Source organism: Balaenoptera physalus, assembly GCF_965194825.1.
Source record: "Balaenoptera physalus genome assembly, chromosome: 11".
NCBI classification, from domain to species: Eukaryota; Metazoa; Chordata; class Mammalia; order Artiodactyla; family Balaenopteridae; genus Balaenoptera; species Balaenoptera physalus.
In genome coordinates, this window is record NC_138896.1 from 43,960,088 (window position 1) to 43,982,176 (window position 22,089).

General features: G+C 39.1%; 1 protein-coding gene across 1 annotated transcript in view; it reads right to left on the reverse strand.

The window, feature by feature from the left end:
* Window positions 1-19,896, reverse strand: part of COL21A1 (collagen type XXI alpha 1 chain) — a 177,099-nt gene extending 157,203 nt beyond the window's left edge. Inside the window, exon 1 of the mRNA XM_082414385.1 lies at window positions 19,577-19,896. The gene's annotated coding sequence lies outside the window, so the exon portion shown is untranslated. The remainder of the gene's footprint in view (window positions 1-19,576) is intronic.
* Window positions 19,897-22,089: the final 2,193 nt, after the last annotated feature.

Here is a 22,089-nt window from a genome sequence, read left to right on the forward strand (position 1 = left end):
AGTTAATAATAATCACAAATTCATCATCCCCCCAAAAAAGAAAATTATGGAGGACTTTTACAGCAGTTATTCAAACTGCAAACCATGATCCATCAGTCAATTGTGAAAACAATTTAGTGGGTCATTACCAGTGTTTTTTTAATAGAATGAATGGAAGAGGAAATGTCAGAACATCATACATGTAGAAAAGGTAGATATTTATCATGAAACATTTGGTATACATCTATCAAATAATACAGATGTGCCACAATATAAAATATCTTCCTATGGGTCCTGTAAAAAAAAGTTTTAAAGCCATTGTTCTATGGAGCCCCAACTAAGCCAATACATAGAAACATAATAATATCCACACTGGGCTCCTTTAATCCAATGTTCTATGACTACCATGGAAGACTGAGGGAAACATGGTATTACATCCATAGTATCAATCTCAAAGAACTGAGTCCAAGTTTTACTCTTTCTTTAATATAATGTTCTCTCAATAATAAATCAATTAAGAAATACCATAAAGGGTGGGGGAGGAAAGGATTGGAAGTTTGGGATTAGCAGATGCAAACTATTATATATAGGAGGGATAAACAACAAGGTCCTACCTTATAGCACAGGGAACTATATTCAATATCCTGTGATAAACCATAATGGAAAAGAATATAAAAAAGAATGTATATATATTTATAACTGAATCACTTTTCTATACAGCAGAAATTAACACATTGTAAATCAACTATACTTCAATAAAATTTTTAAAAAATGAAATGCCATCATGAAGTGACATATTTTTAGCACCTTCCAAGGTTTAAGAATTCCATGACTTTTTATTTCTCCTAAAATAAAAAATTTCAAGTTTCAAAAGATTTTCCTTAATTCTACAGAGCCTAATTATATTGGTGAGGAATATATACAATTCTTATATTAATTTAAAAGGCACCCTTGACCAAGATGAATGGTAATAAAAATTATTTTTACTTTGTATTGCTATTACCTTATTGTCATGTATGATTTTTATCAGGCTTACTTATGTTTTGATGTTTAAGGGCAGAGCACATATTTCAAAATTGCAAAATAACTACTGCATCTCACTCCTTGTCACAGACTTAATATTCCCAGTTTCCAATATTCTACTTTTTATCTTCAACTAAGAAAATACAAATGTGAAATATGCACATTCTATGTGTTCGTTTATGGGGGAAATGAAGTATTTATCTATTTAGTTTCAAATTTCTCCTTTCCAAAATGAATTCATCTTAATTCTTACTTTCTATCTTCCATGTGAAATGTTTGTAAGTGCTTATTTGAATGCAAGATTTTCAACAAATTTCAGTGTTTCCTTACCCTTTTCCCCAAATACACTGTCATGCTCTTTTCCTATGTACCCTTCACAGCACTGCCAGTCCAAAAGCCAGCCTTTTGTTTCTATGGGGGAAATGACTGCTAAACAGCCAAGAATAACAAATAAATATCTCATGCAGTACAATCTTCTTTTACTTCCCAGACGGCTCCACTACCTCACTAGGTATGCCAGAGATGTTTCCTGAGGAAAAAAAAGAGCCAACGTGAACAATCTACCATCCTGACATTCAAGGGAACCAAATAAAACATGATGAGCTGCATTAAAAGAATGGAAAATGAAAAGCCCATCCTCAAAAATACACTAGTGTGCAATTTTTTACCATATAAAAGGAAGCTCTGGCATGGAAAATGATGAACATCTGCATTTGCCAATTAAAGAAGCATTATATTGAGTTCAATAACAATAACTTGTTTAAAAGTGATGAGTCAACAATACTCAGTTCCTTCCTGGCCTTATTCAGCTAGGTGTGGGGGAAAAGGGATTGTACTGGCAGCTGGACCATCTGCATCCCAGACCCAGCAAGGCCACAAAGACACCATAGGAATCCGGGCAAGAAAACAAGGCTGGCTGGACTTCAGTATCTCCTCTATCAAACTAGAGGGGAAGAGAGGAGTGAGCTAGAAGATCTCTTCCATTTCAAATTGGCCACGGTTCTGTTCTCTTAAATAATTTATCGAATTATTTATTCCATTAAATACAAGGTTAACAATTAGCTTCTTAAAACAAATCCCCCCAAAAGGTTATTTCTTTCCATTATTCCAAACTGAATCTACTAGATCTAATATACTCTGAATTTTCTCTAAGTTAGTATTTTGTAATCAAAATTAGCATACCTATTTCTATTACATTCAAAGAGCTCCAAAGATATGCACGATGTCACTGATCATTCTCTTTCCATGAAAGTTTTTTTTTTCATTATTGCTAAGTTATCAGACCAAAAAAGAATCCCTTGAAAATGGTCATCCTTTTAAATAAATGACAAGTGCTACACAAATCCAACTGAATGCTTGCAGTAGGGTTTTGAATCCTAAAATGTGGCATTTCTTAAACTAGTTTACATTGTTCTCCTCTACACACACACACACACACACACACACACACAAATGTTAGCAAACAAATACCACAGTCGAATTTTGATTTTCTGCCAACTGGGATGGCAGAGAGAACTAGTCCGGATATTCTTAGATGGCAGAGAGTGGGGGGTGTGGGTGGAGGATGTGCAATTGGGCATTGAAATGTGTTTTATTCTTACAGTTTAATAAAACTATGCCTGGTATTCTGGAAAGTGACAATACTGTACCTCAAACTGAGTAAATATGAAACCTTCCTAGGGAAAAACCAACCCAAGAGAACTAGAAAACGTTCTACTTTGTAAATATTTTGGTCCACAACTTGGCAAACGAGAACAGTGTGCAATGTTTAAAAAGATATCTTTAAATCCCTGTTATGTGAGATGAGTGTGTGTGTGACGTTATGTGGGACGAATTATAGGAGGTGACATTGTCATTAAATACTTATAAAAAAATTCTTGCAGAAAGGAGCCCTAAAAGGTATCATAATACCCGAACTCAAGATAGTATCATTACTATCAAATTTGCCATCTACAATGCAAGAAACTCATGAGGTGGGAAAATCTCATACCTCATTGTTCACCCCCAAAATGGTTGGTTACAATCTCTTTATACAGACTTCCAAATTCCATGGTGAAAGCAGAAACAGCTGCACTGGACTTTGTTCCTGCTGGAAAACTGACATTTCTCTAGCAAGTGCCAAGTGCAGACTCAGAATTACAATATGTCAGACATTGTTCAAAAGGAGATGTTCTTCTTTTTCTATAGCATCCAAATGCTGTTCACGAGAAATTGCAAATGATATCGCTAAAGCCATATCACCCAAGAGCCCAAAGGAGCAATTATGGCTATCCAGATATTGCTTGGTCCAGAATGTTCACTTCAGAGAGGAAGTAATAAACCAGGTGCCAAAATGACTTTTGTTCCTTTCCACAATTACAGGCACTTTAAAATATTGTCAGAGTAACACTGGAAGTGACCCTTTCAGAACCCCATTGCCTATATTGCTGGGGAGGTCAGAGGAACAGCGTTGCTCAGAGCTGGAAGAAAAAGGATTCTCAGAGCAGGAGGAGGAAGAACACCCTGACCGAGATGGATACCTCTCAGACTGAGGAAGTGATTTGTGCAGATGAGGAAGAACATGGCCTCTTGGACATTATGCAGCTCTCTTCCTTTGGATCCCTGGGAAGCCATGAGTCTGGGCTCTTGGATTGGATGGGCAGAACCGGTCTCAGTTAGGTGTGCCACGAACAAACCCAGGAGGAACAGGAAATAGCCATGTCCAGATGACATGGCACCAGTATGTTGCCCAACCCACAATCAGTAGCAGTAAGCTACAGTAAACAGAAAAAAAACCTGTACAGTAGTAAACACAAAACTGCAAACACAAAGATGTGAACAATAAAAACCAGCACTGTGGAGGAAGCCCACAAACTCAGCAGATGTAGTAACTAACACCCATAGAAAGAGTTAACAGTCTGAAGAAGACAGACTAGCTTAAATGCCATTCATATATTTAGAGATATGTGTAAGAATATTTGAATATGAATATTAATATATTCAGAGATGTATATGAAAATAATTGAAGAGGGAAGTAGCTAGATGGAAAACCAAGCTGAAGAATTCTACCAGACCACAATGCAAAGGACACAGATCTTACAAAGTATTAAAAAAGAGTTTTCAGAAGGAAAAAATATACAATGACACATAAGTAGAAATAATGGAAGAAAAGGTAAAATAAAAGCTTTTGGAGCTAAATAAAATTTGAATCTTCAGATTGAGAGGGTCAGACAATCACCAAATTGCTTGAATGGGGAGGAAAAAGACCTTTTATACAAATATTGGTGAAAAATCATAATTCAAAGGATAAAGCAAAACATCCTAAGAGGTTCTGTAAGGCTGAGTGGTAGGGGGCAGGAATGGGGAGGATATCTAAAAGGAATAAAATTCAGCTTTCTAGAGCCTTCTTATCACAAAAGTGAAGCTAAACAATAATGGATCAAAATCTTCAAAGTTCTGAAGGAAATAGTTTTTGTTGTTGTTGTTTGTTTTTTGTTTTGTTTATTGGAATACAGTTGCTTTCAATGTTGTGTTAGTTTCTGCTGTACCTGAAGGAAATAGGTTTGGACTTAACCAAAGAAACTTTCATTTTTGAATATTTTGGACATTTGAACTCTTCAGAACTCTACTGTCTATTCACTCTCTTCAAAAAAATTACAAGAAGATAAAACAAAGAGCTAAATGTGGGATAGAAATTTTTTTTAAATCAACAAAATTTGCTGGCCTCCGCTAACCATTCCTTCAAAATAAACTTCAGTCTAAAATCGTTACCAGAAAAATATTAATAACATTCTGGAAATAAAACACAAGCCCTCAAAATGGGAGCTGGTTGTGGAATGGGGTTGGAGGGCAGTGAAGGTGATAAAAATCATGTAAATAGAACAAGTAAGTTATCTTGGGGGAGGGGGATAGATACCAACTAGCTATTAGTAGGAAAATACAAGTTTTAATTAATATAAAGAAATGTAATAGTAATCACTATTATATAAATAAGAATGTAACTTACAGAAATAACTGGTAGAGGAAGAAAATGAAATAAAATTAATTCCAAACAAAGAAGGAAAAACTAAGAGTAACAATTATAATAAAGAATAAGAAAGCATGTTAAACATGGAAAATATAAAGTAAGATGCAGAGAAAGAGTTGTAACATATTAGCAATCATAACAAAATTCAATGAGTTACATTTGACTCTTTCGATTTCAGAAATATTTCAGATTGTGGACTTTCTTTAAGTCCACCTATATACTTCTTACAAGAAACCCACCTAAAATTCAGTGACAGAAAATGTTGATAATAAAGAGGCAGAAAAATAATTCACTAGGCAAATGCTAATAAAACTAAATAGGGGCTTCCCTGGTGGCGCAGTAGTTGAGAATCTGCCTGCCAATGCAGGGGACACGGGTTCAAGCCCTGGTCTGGGAAGATCCTACATGGTGCAGAGCAACTAGGCCCGTGAGCCACAATTGCTGAGCCTGCGCGTCTGGAGCCCGTGCTCCGCAACAAGAGAGGCTGCGATAGTGAAAGGCCCGCCCACCGCGATGAAGAGTGGCCCCCACTCGCCGCAACTAGAGAAATCCCTAGCACAGAAACGAAGACCCAACACAGCCAAAAATAAATAAAATTAAAACTAAATAGGTATACAACGTAAAATAGAATTGAAGGCAAAAAAGTATTAAACAGGGCCAAGAAAGGAATATTTCATATTTATAAAAGATCCATTTCCTAAGAAATAAGTTCTAAAACTGTATCCATTTTTCTCTGAATATTTTGACATGAACATTTCTGTATGTAAGTTTGTTTACTATTTTCTACCTATTATATCTAAAGACATGTTTACTGTTAAACATCACTTTTAATGCTGTTGCATAATCAATGCAAATATCAACCTTCTCTCTAGTACTGAACATTTTGGATATTTTCTATATCTTATACAAATAGTACAATAATAAACACTTCTAGAGATACTTTTTCTAAAAAAAAGAAAAGAAAGAAAGATAAAGAGGCAGTGAAATTGGTAACCCAACTGACAGATCCACCAGCCAACTGAACCTCAGACTCTCAGACCCTCAGGCCATCAGACAGAAAGAGAAATGGATGCTGGTTACATGGGAACTGACTGATATTATCCAGCTCAATGCAGACACTTTTGAGGAGCTTGGAACCACAACATGCACACCAACCAGTCCACAGTTAATGCCAGACTCTGCTCTCCCCTATTAAATGTATCATCTCTGTGAATGAGTTGACAATAACCTGAATAATGTGTTACAAACCTTTGTCTTCCCTCTCAGTATTTCTTTTAATAGGAATACCAACTCCATAAAATAAACACAAGGCAAATGTTAGGGAAGAAGAGCTCTCTAACTTAGGTTTTTTTTTTTTTAATTTTGTTATCAAAGTATAGTTGATTTACAATATCATGTTAGTTTTAGGTATATAACAAAGAGATTCAGATATATAGATAGATATAGATATAGATAACTTCAGATTCTCTTCCATTATAGGTTATTACAAAATATTGAGTATAGTTCTCCGTGCTGTACAGTAGGTCTTTGTTGGTTATCTATTTTTATAGTAGTGTGTATCTGTTAATCCCAACCTCTGATTTATCCCTCTCCCCACCCCCCTTTCCCCTTTGTAGCTCAGGTATTAAAGTGAGGTACAATGATAGCCTAGAACCATCTGGAAGGTCATATTTGGAATTCACAATGGCCCACAGAAAACTTTCCACAGCTCCTCCGGTGCGTCCTCATACATACCCTCCTTCTTCTTTATATTCAAAATCCCTTCCCCTTCACAGATTCAGAGATGGCCAGGACTGAATATTTCTAAAATTGGAGGAACACAAATCTTTGTACTTTTACTTGGAGGATATTCTGCAAATTAATTAGCACTTGAATAATAGAGCCACAAGGGTTTTCCAAGTGCGGTACTTAGCGGGGAAACGTGCATTCACACTGACATATTAAGTATTCTCTTTAATGAAGGAATATTTTGTAACAATGAAACTGTAATGGTAACTAGAAAGGCAGAAAGGTTATGTTTCTCTGCTTAAATCTGCCCCTTCTTGATTCTTCCCTACTGTTTTCCATTGACCATACATTGCAAGCAATTATTATACACGTCTTACAGCTTCAAAAGCTCATCATTCATTTTTTTCTAAAATTCAGTAAAATTGTGCTTACATCCTCATCACCAATGGAAATGCTCACCTGAATATCAATGATCTCCTTATCTCCCAAATGAATGGCTTCCCTCACCCACGCCCCATACCCTGCTCCGTTATCTCCCTCTGTTTAAGATCATACCCTCCACAAGAGTTATTCTTCTTTGAGATAATCAATGCTTTTACAGTGCCCTTGGCAATTTTTCTTCAGTTATCTCTTAAAAGATAGGCCTTGTCTTGATTAGTCTTCTTCTTCTGGACTTTTTCTTTTTGGCCTGTGATTAACAGATCTGTGCTCAGCCAATTGGCCACTGCCCCTTGCCCAGAAACAAAGACACCCTCACTGCTTCAGTGACCGCTTTCTATGGAAGGGCTCCAGGCCCCATGTACCAAAATATCTCATTTCCTACTCTCCCCACTCTAAGCCCTCCCTTCCCATCAAGCTCCTTAAACAAGCCATACCCATTCCCAGTTCTAAGCCTCTTTCACAACATATCTTAATTTGTGAAATATAAACCAGTGCTCAGGGCCTGAGTAATAAACATCAGGAACTTACGGAAAGGAGAAAAGAAATACCTCTGAAGGTCAAGAGCACATATGCCTCTGGTAAACCCCCAAGGCTGAGGGTTTAAAACAGTTGTGAGCTGGCAGGAAGCAGTGCTGCCCTGCCATCTTTTCTGACCGCCCTGTGCCCGAGCTGGGTGGTTGATGCCCTGGTTTTTCTGGTTGTTAGATATTCTAAGCCTCACTCCTGTCTGTGAGCACTTACTTACAAAAACTTACAAAAGGAATGAGTCCTAAACATTACACGATGTTTGTCAAGTGCCAAGAATAAATCACATCAAACAGACCTGTACTTTTTTCATTTCATTTTTTTTAATTTTTTTTAAATTTTATTGGAGTATATTTGATTTACAATGTTGTGTTAGTTTCAGGTGTACAGCATAGTGATTCAGTTATACATATACATATATTCATTCCTTTTCAGATTCTTTTCCCATATAGGTTATTATAGAAGACTGAGTAGAGTTCCCTGTGCTGTACAGTATGACCTGTAGAATACTGTACTTAATGGTATTTCAAAAGTAAAAGCACATAAATGTAATCTGGATATAAGACTTATCAAATGGCTCCCCCATGGAGAGTAACAGCAGATGCAGGAGGTTTCTAGTGAGATGTTTTAGAATTCTGGCATGCGCCCTGTCCAGTCTATTGGTTATTCACAATTCAAGCGAGGAAAATGATGACCTGCAAATCAAATTTCTAGACAAAGCAAAGCTGAGAAAGATCTCTAACTGACTGAATGAAAGCCTGTGGATAAGATCTCACCTGGATAAATAATGGGACAACGGCAATAAGACAAAATTCAAAAGAAACACATAAAAATCCTGGAATCCAAAATCTGGATTGTGGAATGCTTAAAAGGAATCTGTTGGCCTAACAGCAGGAGGGCTGAGGAGACAAAAAGTCCTTAGCTAATGATAAACTGAAGTTATTAGTGTGAGCTGGCTGCCAGAAATTAGTTTGGGCTACAGGGAGAAAAGAACAGGGCTACACCCTTTCTACTCAGCAACCAATGGCCAGAAAGAATCAAAACTCAGTGTGTCCAGGGAAGGCCGACCAGACTGGAGATCATGTGCTCATCAGTTTTGTTATAGGGAGAGGTTAACGCATCAAGCATCATTGGTATAAACAACATTTGTATTATAAACAACAATTACTTGTAAGATAATTTCCAGCCCTATGATTTATGTTGACTATGGTGTGTGTGTAAACTAAACCACATTTCAAGAGCAGCTTCAAGCCACACATCCTCCATGAAGCAAATCATCACAAAAACAGACCATATCTTCCAAGGTGCCTACCTCCACTATTAGACCATTTGGAGCTCAGTTACAGAGTCTTATTTGCTCCCCAAAATTATATTTGAAATAGTCCATTTCCCAACTGTATCATAAGCAACCTGGGACCATGGCCAACCTCAGTCTACTCGGTACCCAGGGAGCCATTGAAATTTAACTTGCTGACTCAGCACTTTTATCCCATATAGCACAAAATCAACGTTTTTACAGTTATCAACAGCTCCTTGTGATGGTGATGAGATGAAAGACACAGTAACAGCTTCCTTGGGAGTTCTTGTTTCCCCTCTGCCCTCCTGATATATCAAAATTCCTTATTTTGCATTTAAAACTTCCCAACTCCCTAATGAAGACAATGGTTATAGAAACTGAAACCCATTCTTGCTGCTTTTGTGGAAAATAAAATACACTGTCTTCCCTTTTGCCTTAGCACATATCAATAGGTGGCTCTGAGAAAGTGGAAATCCCAGGAGAAAGATTTTGAAGGAAAAAAAAAAGTCAAAATTTGAAATTCTCTAGAGTCTAGAGTAATAGTAGCAAAGTCTTACAGTCTGGAGAAGCAGGGCTATGTCTCCTCTTCACTGCATTTTGGGAAGATTGCAGTCCTGTAACAACCAGATTCCTTGAAGACACTGTCTTGAGTAAAGCAGATTGGCCTTGCCTAAGGATTGGCAATATGAAAACAATGAAAGAAAGGAAAAGGAAAAAGTTTCTTCTTGCAGCTACCTTTATGATATGTGCTCATCTTTGGGGAAAAACTGGAAGAGGGGAGAAAGGGGAAAGCATGCACACATTTATTTTTAAATTAAAGTCATTAGTATTCATATCAAGCTTGAAAATATGAAATCATAATTGCTTCACTAGTCTTACTTAGACTGCTTTAGGCCCAAAGATCTAAAACATGGTAGGTTACTAGAAGGAAGATGTGGAATTCAACTTGGCAGCCTTATCTGAGACAACGTAGAAACATTTAAAATGCACAAACTCATTGCCCTACTCAAGCTTAGCATTTAATGAAGTAATAGGTCTGGCCAAAAAGTGTCCGATGTGAAATTACACTATCCAGCTAAAAATTAAAATTATTTCGAGGCACCGTTAAGGAAACACAGATGCACAAATGGCTCTCAATATCCTATATTGGTAACTGGCCAGACATTCATTTAATTAACTAATTGAGAAGAATCAGAGCTCAAAAATGTTTACACTTTTTTCCAGGGCTCTGACATGTGTAGTCTAAAAATAATCGAGTCTGATTTTCCCAGTATCTCCATAACTTCCTTCTGTCAAACCTCAGTCAATTCAATTCAGTTCATCATGGTTTTTTGCTTAGTTTAGTTTTTGGATTGGTAGATTACGTGCCTAGTCTAAACACTTTGTAGAAACTTACTGATGCACATTATATATGTAAAATTCATCGCAGTTTTGAGGAAAACATAGATCCAACCAGGGACCCTAATAATAAACCTTCAGATTAGTGGGTGTGGGAGCAATTAACATATGAAGTCAACCACTTCACCCCTCTTTAAGCACTCTACTGTGAGCAGCATTGGACTAGGGTTAGGAGCTCTGTGGTATAACAACCAACCCTGACATACCAAGCAGTCATGGGGAAATTTACAAACAGAATGTGTCATTTTTTGTTGCATCCCTAGGATCTAGATTAATCTATAGAAAGAGCTGGAGAAACTGTTTGCCAGACGGATGAATTAATGCATATCCTATACAGATGCACCAGAGTCTGGGCTGCAGCTGCACAAAGGCCCCTGGCTGAGGAGGCAAATGGGTACTGAAACTCAGGGCTGCCTCTGCCCAGAGACAAAGCGATCTTCTGATTTTCCCAGAGCCTAAGACGGACAATCCAGGGTCCTGACCAAAGAGACCTCTACAACTGCTAAAATCCAGGAGCTCATGAAAAACCACCTGCAGCTGCAAGACAGACCTGAGGACACCCTCAACCCCCCACAACAATTGCAGTGACCAGGGACCGTGCCATATGGCAAAGGGTGCCAGACTCCCAGACTCCAGAATCAACACTTAGAGTCATAGGAGTTGCTCTCCAAAGCCTCTGTCATCACCCCTAGCACACTGCTAGCTTCAGGAGATACCCTCCCCTGCATCTCCCAGCACAAGTAGAGAAGGGTAAAAATCTGGATTTGCCTGTCCTCCATGACCCAGGCTACCCAGAGGATAGCCTCATCTGAAGAAGCAACCCACTTTCCACAAGGTAGATATCCAAATCACACGTGTGAACAAGCTTAGAAGTAAGGAGAATACTTATGATAATAACTAATTTGAGCAAATTTGAGGACTTTTACCTGCCAGGCACTATACTAAAGGGTTCATGTGCATTATTCCATTTACTCCTCCTGACCACAGTATGTAGAAGGTCCTATGATCCTCTCTTGACAGATGGGCAAATTAAGCTTTAAAAGGTTAAAAACCATGCACAAGGTCACACAGGTGCTAAGTGTCAGGGCCACGACTACATAACGCCCACCCCAATCTCAGCTATAATCTTCAATGGCTTTAAGGTATTAGAGTACATAATATTCTTTTGGCATTCACAAGGAGTAATAAAGTGATGTTCTGATTTTAAGAAAAATTACTTGTGTCATTTTAGCCAGATTTTACTATCTGTTATTAGTGTGTCTGGTATTTCAAAGTACATCTGGCACAACATGTACTTTGTGAATTACAGGAACATAAATGAATCACACTGTAACATCATTCTCTCTCATTTGTATAGGAATTCAAAATTACCATTTCATATGTTTCCTTGTACAAGGCACGTAGTTATGCATTTATCATTGCATTATAAATGTAATACATATGTATTAAAAAATAGAGAAAACAAAGAAAAGCAGGAAAGAAAATATCTATCATGCTACCTCCCAAACGCAACTGTTAACATTTTGGGAAACATGCAATTTTGAGCTCAAAAATATAATTTGATTACTCATATAAACATGATTCCCCTTACAAAACTCATAATTAAGAATCAGAAATGTTTTTTCAAGTGTTGAAAAGACCAATGAATATTTTTTACATAATTCCCACATGGAGGCCAAAAAATTTTTGTTTAGGCCTCATGAAAAGGAATATACAATTTTCTTGAAATAAAAAGATGTTATTTCATTATTTCTCATTCACAGCAACGTCCATCTTCAGTGAACATTCAAGAACATTGTTATAGGAATTTTAGGAATGAATGCTGTATTTCTCAGGAGACTAATTTCCTAAAGGATGCTACTCCACATTGATTTAAACTCTGGGCACAGATGCTCTAATCTGCCATTCTTTACATGTTCCATGATGGTCTCCAATGGTGCTTTTCACCAAGAAAAAGAAAAATATGTGAACAGCAAAATGAAATAAGACTTTACAATCACACCTTCCCAGCTCTCTCTTACTGCAGGCTTTTCTGATAAGCTACCAACTTAGTAAGTTGGTGGTGGGCTGGAATGAGAAACCAGGTTTCCCATTTCCTGGTCCATAGCCTTCTTGGAAATAATGAGGGTGTCTATTTATTTAGTACTTCATATATAAATGCTATTCTACCATACTGTTACTCATACGGTAGAACAGAAATGACACATAACTTAGGTTGTGGGTACTTCCTTGCTCACATTCCACACTGACATGCTTGCTGCCACTAAATATATAGGAGTTTGAATAACGTTCCATGTGCCTCCACATCCCATCAAGAGCTCTGAATCCCACCTTTTCTTTTCACCTCTGCTCCCTCCTCATTCCAAAGGGACCTAAGTAGAAAATGCCTAGACCATTCTAGCTGACAGTTACCGTGGCATCACTGCACCCCACAGTGCATCTTTCATTCTCTCTCATTTCAAACCAGAGGTGCTGTTTAACAAGTGATTTGAACAGGGAATGAAAAGCGAAGGAACTGTGAAAGGATGGAAAGGCAAACTGTCCGAGGGAAAGGGGGAGTTACTACAGGGAGGTAACGGAGTTGCCTGCCTTCTCAGGATCGTGGGTGTTTCTCTTCTCTGCAGTGCCTCTCTCTGGGATAACCTCTCCACTTCTTGCCAAGATAAAAATTCAAGTCATACTCATCTGCCGATGGAGACTTAGGTTGCTTCCATGTCTTGGCTATTGTAAATAGTGCTGCTATGAACATTGCGGTGCATGTATCAATGGATAAAGATGATGTGGTATATATACACAATGGAGTATTACTCAGCCATAAAAAAGAATGTAATAATGCCATTTGCAGCAACATGGTCGGCCCTAGAGATTATCATACTAAGTGAAGTAAGACAGCAAAAGAAAAATATCATATGATATCACTTACATGTGAATTCTTAAAAAAATGGTACAAATGGACTTATTTTACAAAACAGAAATAGGCCCACAGACATAGAAAACAAACTTATGACTACCAAAGGGAAAAGGGGGGGAGGGATAAATTAGGAGTTTGGGATTAACAGATACACACTACTATATATAAAATGAACAACAAGGATTTACTGTATAGCACAGGGAACTATACTCAATATCTTGTAATAACCTATAATGGAAAAGAATCTAAAAAACAACATATACATAACTGAATCACTGTGCTGTACAACTGAAAGTAACACAACATTATAAATCAACTGTATTTCAAGAGATTTTTTTTTTAATTCATATTCAACCCTTTCTAAAGATTGCTTCAGGACATTATGTTAAATGGGAATCAAAAATGGTTTGAGAAGAAACAAAGTGACACATCATGCCATGCTTGCTGATTTTTCTAAATTTAAATCAAAACCATTTTTGCCTTATACATTTTTTCACTTAAAAATATGTACAAAATGTTATTTTTATATATTAAAGGGATTTTTCCATTTAAAAAAGAAAACTGCCAATTCGCTATTAATAGACTTACTAAACTGAACATAGCAACTTCTCTGAATCCCCCTGGGATAGCCCAGCACTGGGTAGGCACTTCAGTGCTATGTGATGATTGGCTGAACACTTACAAAGAATGTTCCTCCCTGCCTTATCTTTAATATTCTATCTAATTCTGGGTACTGGTACGTGCCTAGACATGCCCTCGAGGTGGAATCAAACTCTCTCTTCCTAATAAAGTAGAAAAATACATATACAGCAAGGTTTAGCATTTCTAAATGTATATAATTCAATAAGTTGTTTCAATCATTGAATCACATGTGGATTTGAAAGTTAACATAAAAATATAAGACATATATTCTGAGTGTTTGTTTTTATTTACCTAATAAAAAGTTACCTAATAAAAAGTTAAAAGACTAAATTTCTGAAAAATATATTTAGAACTTCCTATAAAGCTCAAACTTCACTAGAACTTCTTTTCACTTTGAATTTAAAAAGAAAATATTGTTGCTCCTTAATCTTTTCTTCTTGACACCAATAACTGTAAAAACAAACAGTTAACGGGTAACATAACACTGCAATCATGGCTATATTGAGCTAGATCAAAACACGACAAGTCAAAACAAAAATTAAACAATGAATCAAACACAAGCAACTGGCAGGATTCCCAGAAGGTCACCAAACTTGGACTTGAGAAATTATCAACGTTTCCTGAAATTTTCAAAGATATCTCTGAGCTTTTCATTAGTAAAAGCCAAAATGCTAAAGAAACAGCAAAGAGGAAGAACTCAATTGAATCCTTAGAAATGGTAAACCTAGTGGGAAAAAAATCATCCTTCTCACAATTGATAGCTATAGGTTTATTTTCTTACAAGTTGACCATATTGGTATCAGTGGTTTTTCATTTAGAAAAGCTTTTCAATTAATAACCCTGAAATCAAACTGGGTCAAGGGAGACAGGCAGGTCCATAGCATTCCCAGGACACCCTATCTTGGATTATGTGCTACTGTCACATTATCTGTTTTCAGAAGACAAGGTAGTTGAATGAAAAATGTACAGAGTAGAACACAGGAAACCTGTTGTCATCTGGTGCCACCACTGACTATTCCTGAGCCCTTAGCCAAGAATAAGGTCTCCAAGACCCTGTTTCCTCATTCAGATTAAACAAATTCTAATATCCTTAAAAATTCTATCAGTATACGGGAATTCCATGTATACAGTTAATGTGTATTGTTACACAGCCTCTCTTTTTCTTTTTCATGATTACTACTTTCGCAATAAATTAACTCAACTGGTTAACTTTTTAATCAGTTTGAGGATCAACATGCTAGCACACTGATCTCAGGTAATTCCAGTGTGCAATCCAGTTTGGGAACTCGTGGAGTGAAGCAGTGATTCTCAAAGTGTGGTCTCAAGCCAGCAGCAGCAGCATTTGGGAAGCTTTAGAATGTTGTTCAAAAGCTTGTATTATTTTCTGAGAAACTTGAAGGACTTCACTTATTCAGAAACAAATTCTCCCACTAGCTAAAACAGAAAAAGCATCAAATGAACATAACCTAAAGTAGGACTGCCTTTTCAGGATCCAGTTTTCAGAGGTGAAAAGAGAAAAGAGAGCTTCAGCTTAAACCATTTATTAACGTCCAAGGTGAAAGAATAGCAAATTCCTATTAAGCTTTGACTGTGAGCCAGGCACTGTTGGTAGAACGTTAGAGACATTAACTCATTGACTCCTCATGATAATCCCACTGATATAGGTACCATTACCCCAATTTTACTAATGAGGAAACAGAAGCAAAGAAAGGTTACGCAACTTGTCCGGGTTCAAACAACTAGTAAGTGACAGAGTCAGGATTCAAGGCTTGGCATTTTGGATTCAGAATGAGTGTCCTTAACCATGAGATGGAGAAAGTTTGAGAACTCAGCCTCCATGGCTAATTCTCTTTGTGTGAGACTGGATCACTTGCCAGAAATAAATATTTCAACTTGTTTCCCACAAGAATGCTAATGAATCAAACTAAAGAATTACTACTCATGCTGAGAAATATAATCCAAAGATAATAAACACAAAATAAAAACATATAGCCCTTTCCTGTGATTTGTTTTTACTCACAAGACTTTCCAGATTGGCCTTAGTGGTAAAACCATCAACTTTGGAACAAATGGGGCGCTCAGAATAAATGCACTGAAATGAAGGCCATCAAGGCCTTTCCAAGTGAGCCAAATTATGAAAAACAAATGCAATTAGCTAACTTCTTTTTGATTATCTCTGCCCCGGGACTTGTGCCTGCAAGTGGAGAATCATGAAATCATTGTGGAGCATTGCAGTAGTGATCATTCCTAATTGGCCACTCACTGGGCTGCCACATCTTGTCGCTGAATTGCGACATCACAGATGCTCAGCTCTTCGGTTAAATTATCCAGGATACATAATTTGATTACTAAGCCTTTGAATTGGCTTCCACATGCCTTCATTTTTTCCATCAAGTGAGGTGCCTCTGATCTTCCCTTTTCATGCCCAGAGGCACTCCTCATTTCATACATAGTGAGCCTAAGAGAAAACCCTACTTACATTAATTTGTTTACATTTAATTTAATAACCTTACATTCTTATTATATTGAATTTAATAATATTACATTGTACTTTTAAATGTGTCCTAATGAAGATCTGATTTCCTGAATGGAGGAGTTACTAAGATGTTTATATGTGAAACTTGCATTATGTTTAGTTTTCTAGAAGTCACAGAAGATTGGAAACTGCAAGGGTACAACCTTTTACATTTAAAGATGGGAGATGAGTCCTAAAAAGGCACCCTAAGTTAGAAATCTAATATTCAATTTATAACTGAAATTAAAGGTGAATCAAGACTCATTTCAAAGTACAGAATCATTTGGCATCTTTTTTGGAATTAATACCCATAAATTTTTTTTTACTACAAATATTTGGTCCTAAGAGGATCATCCAGATCAGTTCCAATCAAATTGCTTTTTCTGTATGTGGTTTTGAAGCGTTTTGAAATTATTGCATTTAAGGAGGAAAAGGACACTTGAACTACCTCGCCTACCCTTTTTGCCAGTTTAGTCCTTGATGTGTCCTCAATTTGCTTTCTCTTATATTATCTTGAACAAACCTTGATGTAACTGAATAAGGTTTCATTTCTTTCTCCCTCTCAAGTACCTAGGAAACACCAGACAGTACTTCTAGACTGGTTCTCTTGGGGGATACAGCATGCCATGCCTACCATTTGAATTTTCTTTTATAAGGAATGATATTCTGGAGAGCCAGATTTTAAGACTATTTAAATCTGAATGTGACTAGACTATAAATTCCACCAGATGGTAAAATCCTTTACCACAGACAATGAGTAGATACATAACTGGGCTGTTGACTTGAAGATAATCTACTAAAAAAATTTTTTCTAGAAAGTTCTATATAAAACGTGTAATAAAATTAGGAAGATAATTGGAGGACATCCATATGTTCACATTCTAGTAAGAAGGAAAAACTGTAAATTCTAAGGGTGAGGTTGGTATGTAAATATTTGTAGATAAAAAATGTGACCATTGGGCTTCCCTGGCGGCGCAGTGGTTGAGAATCCGCCTGCCAATGCAGGGGACACGGGTTCGAGCCCTGCTCTGGGAAGATCCCACATGCTGCGGAGCAGCTAGGCCCGTGAGCCACAACTACTGAGCCTGTGCGTCTGGAGCCTGTGCTCCGCAACAAGAGAGGCCGCGATAATGAGAGGCCCGCGCACCGCGATGAAGAGTGGCCCCCACTCGCCGCAACTAGAGAAAGCCCTCGCACAGAAACGAAGACCCAACACAGCCAAAAATAAATATTAAAAAAAAAAAAATGTGACCATGTTATCAACACAGTTTTCATTCCAAAGTGTTTGGGGATTAGGTTTTTGTTTTGTTTTTAGTTTGTGTGTGTGTGGGAGGGGGTGCACATTTTGAGCTAACAAATATTTCATTGCCTTGCTGGAAGCATTATTTCCTTTAACTCTGACAACATGAGAATTATGAAGTATGCATTGTACTACTGCAGTCCCCATTTTACAGATGAGGAAAGTGAGGCTCGCAGAGTTATGCCACTGCCCCAGAGTGCAGAGAGGCAGAAGAGTAGGTCTTGAACCTGCAGCTTGGGCCTCAGATCCAGGCTCCTAGTCCTCACCACTACCTATATTTCCCGCCAGCCTCTAGACACAAGCTTAGGACCTGTCTCTTAAAGGTCTCTCTACCTCATTACAAATTGGCACGGAAAATAAATGTTCTCTGCGCAGGAAGTCTCTGTACACTGAGCAGTCTTCACCCAGCACACATGTTCTAGGACCACAGTCATGCCTATTCTAGCTTTTTTATCCAACGTCAGATTTTTGAATCCATTTAAGCCTATTTGCAAAGTCATTCTATTTCTGTACTAATGACTTAGGAACAGCTGGAATTTTTCTTCGCCGAAATTTTGAAATCTCAGATCTCTGTTAAAAGAAAAAAAAGGAGCCACTCAGAGAGTCCAGAGACCTGCAATGCTGAATTCCCTTTCACTCTGGAGAATTGGCATGAATCCCTGAAACCTCCAATTGCTTTTTAAAAAAGTACTTTATATGAGCCTTGTAGCATGCACTGATGACAGGGGTGATGGGGAGCATCGAATCAGGGGCCAAACATTCATGTTATTACAGCCAGGAGATTCTTAGGTACATTTCTTCTTTGGCTTCAACTCTAAAAAAAAAAAAAAGAAAAAGTTCTCTACGACAAAAAATTGCTCGAGATGATGGCTAAGTCTCTGCCCTTTATAGGATCCTCCAAAGTCCACGGCATTTTTTTTTTAATATGGGCAAAACCCTACTGATGAATACCTAAGATTTTCTGAAAAGGGATCTGTTCCCTCCTCCCTCTGAAGGGGAATTCGAAGGTGTCTGCCCTTCCCTCCACTGAGATCCAGCCCAGAGTTCTCAAAAGTGAGCAAGTGCTAGCATCACCTGGAGGGTCCACGAAAACACAAAGGGCTGGGTCCCTACCTCCAGAGTTTCAGATTCAGGAGGTCTAGGCCTCCGTAGCCGGCCCCAGATTTTGCATTTCTAAAAGTTCCCAGGTGACGCTGCCGCTGCTGTCCAGAGACCCTCCCAGCCCTTCCTTGGAGAACCACGGCTCTCACTCACTGGTTCCCAAACTACTCCACCTAGCAATCACCTGCGAAGTTTTGAGCCCCACTCCTGGAGATTCTGATTTAATTGATCTGGGTGCTGCCGCAGCACCAGATTTTTTTAAGCTCCCCTGAGTGAGCTTCCTGGGCAGCAGCCTCAAAGAGCCTCGGGGGCACCGCGCACAGCCCACCGCCCCGTGCGCTCGCGCCCCACGTGTGGGCACCAGAGCCCCTTCCAGAAAGACCGACCGAGGCCCAGGGGGTTGAGCTTAGGGGCGTAAATCACCGCGCATTATTCATTCCCAGAGGCCAAACACTCCAAACAGAAATCCGAACCCAGAGAGGCTCCCAAGATTATATGACCACCCAGTAACCTTGCCAGATAAATCCTGCGTCCCAGCCTCCAGCCTGGGCGCGGATTCTACCTCGTAGTTCACCCACCGCCTCCGCGCGAGCGGGAAGAAACTGCACCCTCGGGAGTGCAAACTGGAAACTGCAGCCGCGAGAGGGCCAGCCTGAAGTCCCCTGTTTGTCATTCGGGCGAGGACACTGGAGGAGGAGATGCCACCTTACCTGGCGCGCGTCCCTGGTCAGGGGTGCCGTCGCAGCCGCTGCGCGCTGCGCGTGGGCCTGTGGTGTCCCGGGAGTGAATGGTCGCGGCCCGGACACGACCTGGGCTAGAGCGGATCAGCAGCCCTCCCGGAGCCCGGAGCCTGTCTGCCCGCAGCGGCCGGTGCAGCGCGCGAGGGACACTCCCGGCCCCTGGAGGCGGAGCCCGAGATAAGGTTCGCGTCCCCACCCGCCCCCTTTCCGAGGGCAGCGGCCAGAGGGTGGGTTTTGGATCTGGATCCTCAGTGCAAGCTCCTAGGGAACCCTGGTAGAAGTCAGCTCAGTTCTCCTCCCGCTAGGACTGGGGAGAGGCGGGCTGAGGCACTCAGGGGAAGGAGGAGAGGTCAAGGCCACTCAGAGGTGGAAAGAATGAGGGCGGAGGGAAGCAGGACCTGAGAGCATCACCTGCGTGGATACAAGGAGGCCCCCTGCCCGGCCTCTGGACTCCAGGGTCAGTCACTTCTTGGTCGGCCCAGCAGCTGACTGGTGGACCTGCCTTTGACCTAAGCTACCAGAAAACCTGAGGGGAAGTTCATGTTCAAATAGGCAGTTACCTTCGAGGACTTAAGAGTGACAGGGAAGGTCTGGAATAAGGTGACCGATAAGGGGATGCTCTGCGCTCTGCCCCTTTTAGTCCATCGCTCACAGAGCAGCCAGAAAGTTCTTTAACTATCATGCACTTAGACCCGCCCCGCCTCCCCTCCCCGCCAACGTGCTCTGGCCGCGGCTGGCTCTCACCCGTCACTCGCCCCACTTCTCACCCTGCTCCCCCCGACCCATGGGACTTTTTGCCCTTCCTTATCCACAGCAGTGAGTTCTAGTATTACTTGCTATTTCTTCTGCCTCCAAAACTCTGTCCCAGACCTTATTACAGGTGCCTGCTTCTCTTCATTCATGTCTCAAATGTCCCTTCCAGAGAGTTCTTCCTGCCCCCCTCCAGACAGAGCCACTCACAACCATTCCTATCCCCTCACCCCACTTTATTTTCAATAGATCACTATCTGAAATTTTACTAACAAGTCATTCTTGTGTCTTGCATCTGTCTCAAGGTGAGCTCTAAGAGGACAGGGACTTGGTCTTGCTCCCAGCTTTATCCTCTGCAGCTAGACCCATACCTGGAATATAGTAGGTGCTCAATAAATCTGGGCTGAATGAATGTGTGAATTAATTTCTCCCCAGGGGAGAACCTTCACAAAGAAATGCCTTCCTTTTTAGCCATCTGTATGTCTTCTTTGGAGAAATGTCTATTTAGATCTTCCACCCATTTTCTAATTGGGTTGTTTGTTTTTTTGATATTGAGCTATATGAGCTGTTTGTATATTTTGGATATTAATCCCTCGTTGGTTGCTTCATCTGCAAATATTTTCTCCCATTCTGAGGGTTGTCTTTTCGTTTTGTTTATGGTTTCTTTTGCTGCACAAAAACTTTTAAGCTTAATTGGGTCCCATTGTTTATTTTTGTTTTTATTTTCATTACACTAGGAGGTGGATTGAAATGGATCTTGCTGTAATTTATGTCAAAGAGTGTTCTGCCTATGTAAGCACATGAAAATATGCTCAACATCACTAATTATTAGAGAAATGCAAATCAAATACCTCATTGTAAGTATCACCTCACACAGGTCAGAATGGCCATCATCAAAAAATCTACAAACAAATCTACAAAAATAAATGTTAGAGAGGGTGTGGAGAAAAGGGAACCCTCCTATGCTGTTAGATGGGAATGTAAATTGGTACAGCCACTATGGAGCACAGTATGGAGGTTCCTTAAAAAACTAAAAATAGAGCTACCATATGATCTAGCAATCCCGCTCCAGGGCATATATCCAGAGAAAACCATAATTTGAAAAGATACATACACCCCAATGTTCATTGCAGCACTATTTACAATAACCAGGACATGGAAGCAACTTAAATGTCCATGGACAGTTGAATGGATAAAGAAGATGTGATTCATATATACAATGGAGTATTACTCAGCCATAAAAAAGAATGAAATAATGCCATTTGCAACAACATGGATGGAACAGAAATTGTCATACTGAGTGAAGTAAGTCAGACAAAGACAAATATCGTACGATATTGCTATGAGGAATCTAAAAAAGGGTAAAAATGAACTTATCTATAAAACAGAAATAGAAATTCTACAGATGTAGAAAACAAACTTATGGTTACCAGTGGGTAAGAGGGGTAGGGGTAAATTGGGAGATTGGGATTGATATATACACACTCTATATAAAATAAATAACTAATAAGGACCTACTGTATAGCACAGGGAACTCTACTCAGTACTGTGTAATGGCCTACATGGGAAAAGAATCTAAAAAAGAGTGGATATATTTATGTGTATAACTGATTCACTTTGCTGTACAGCAGGAACTAACACAACATTGTGAATCAACTATACTCCAATTTAAAAATTTTTTAATAAATAAATAAAATATAATACAAATCAGAAAAAAATAAATGCCTTGCTTC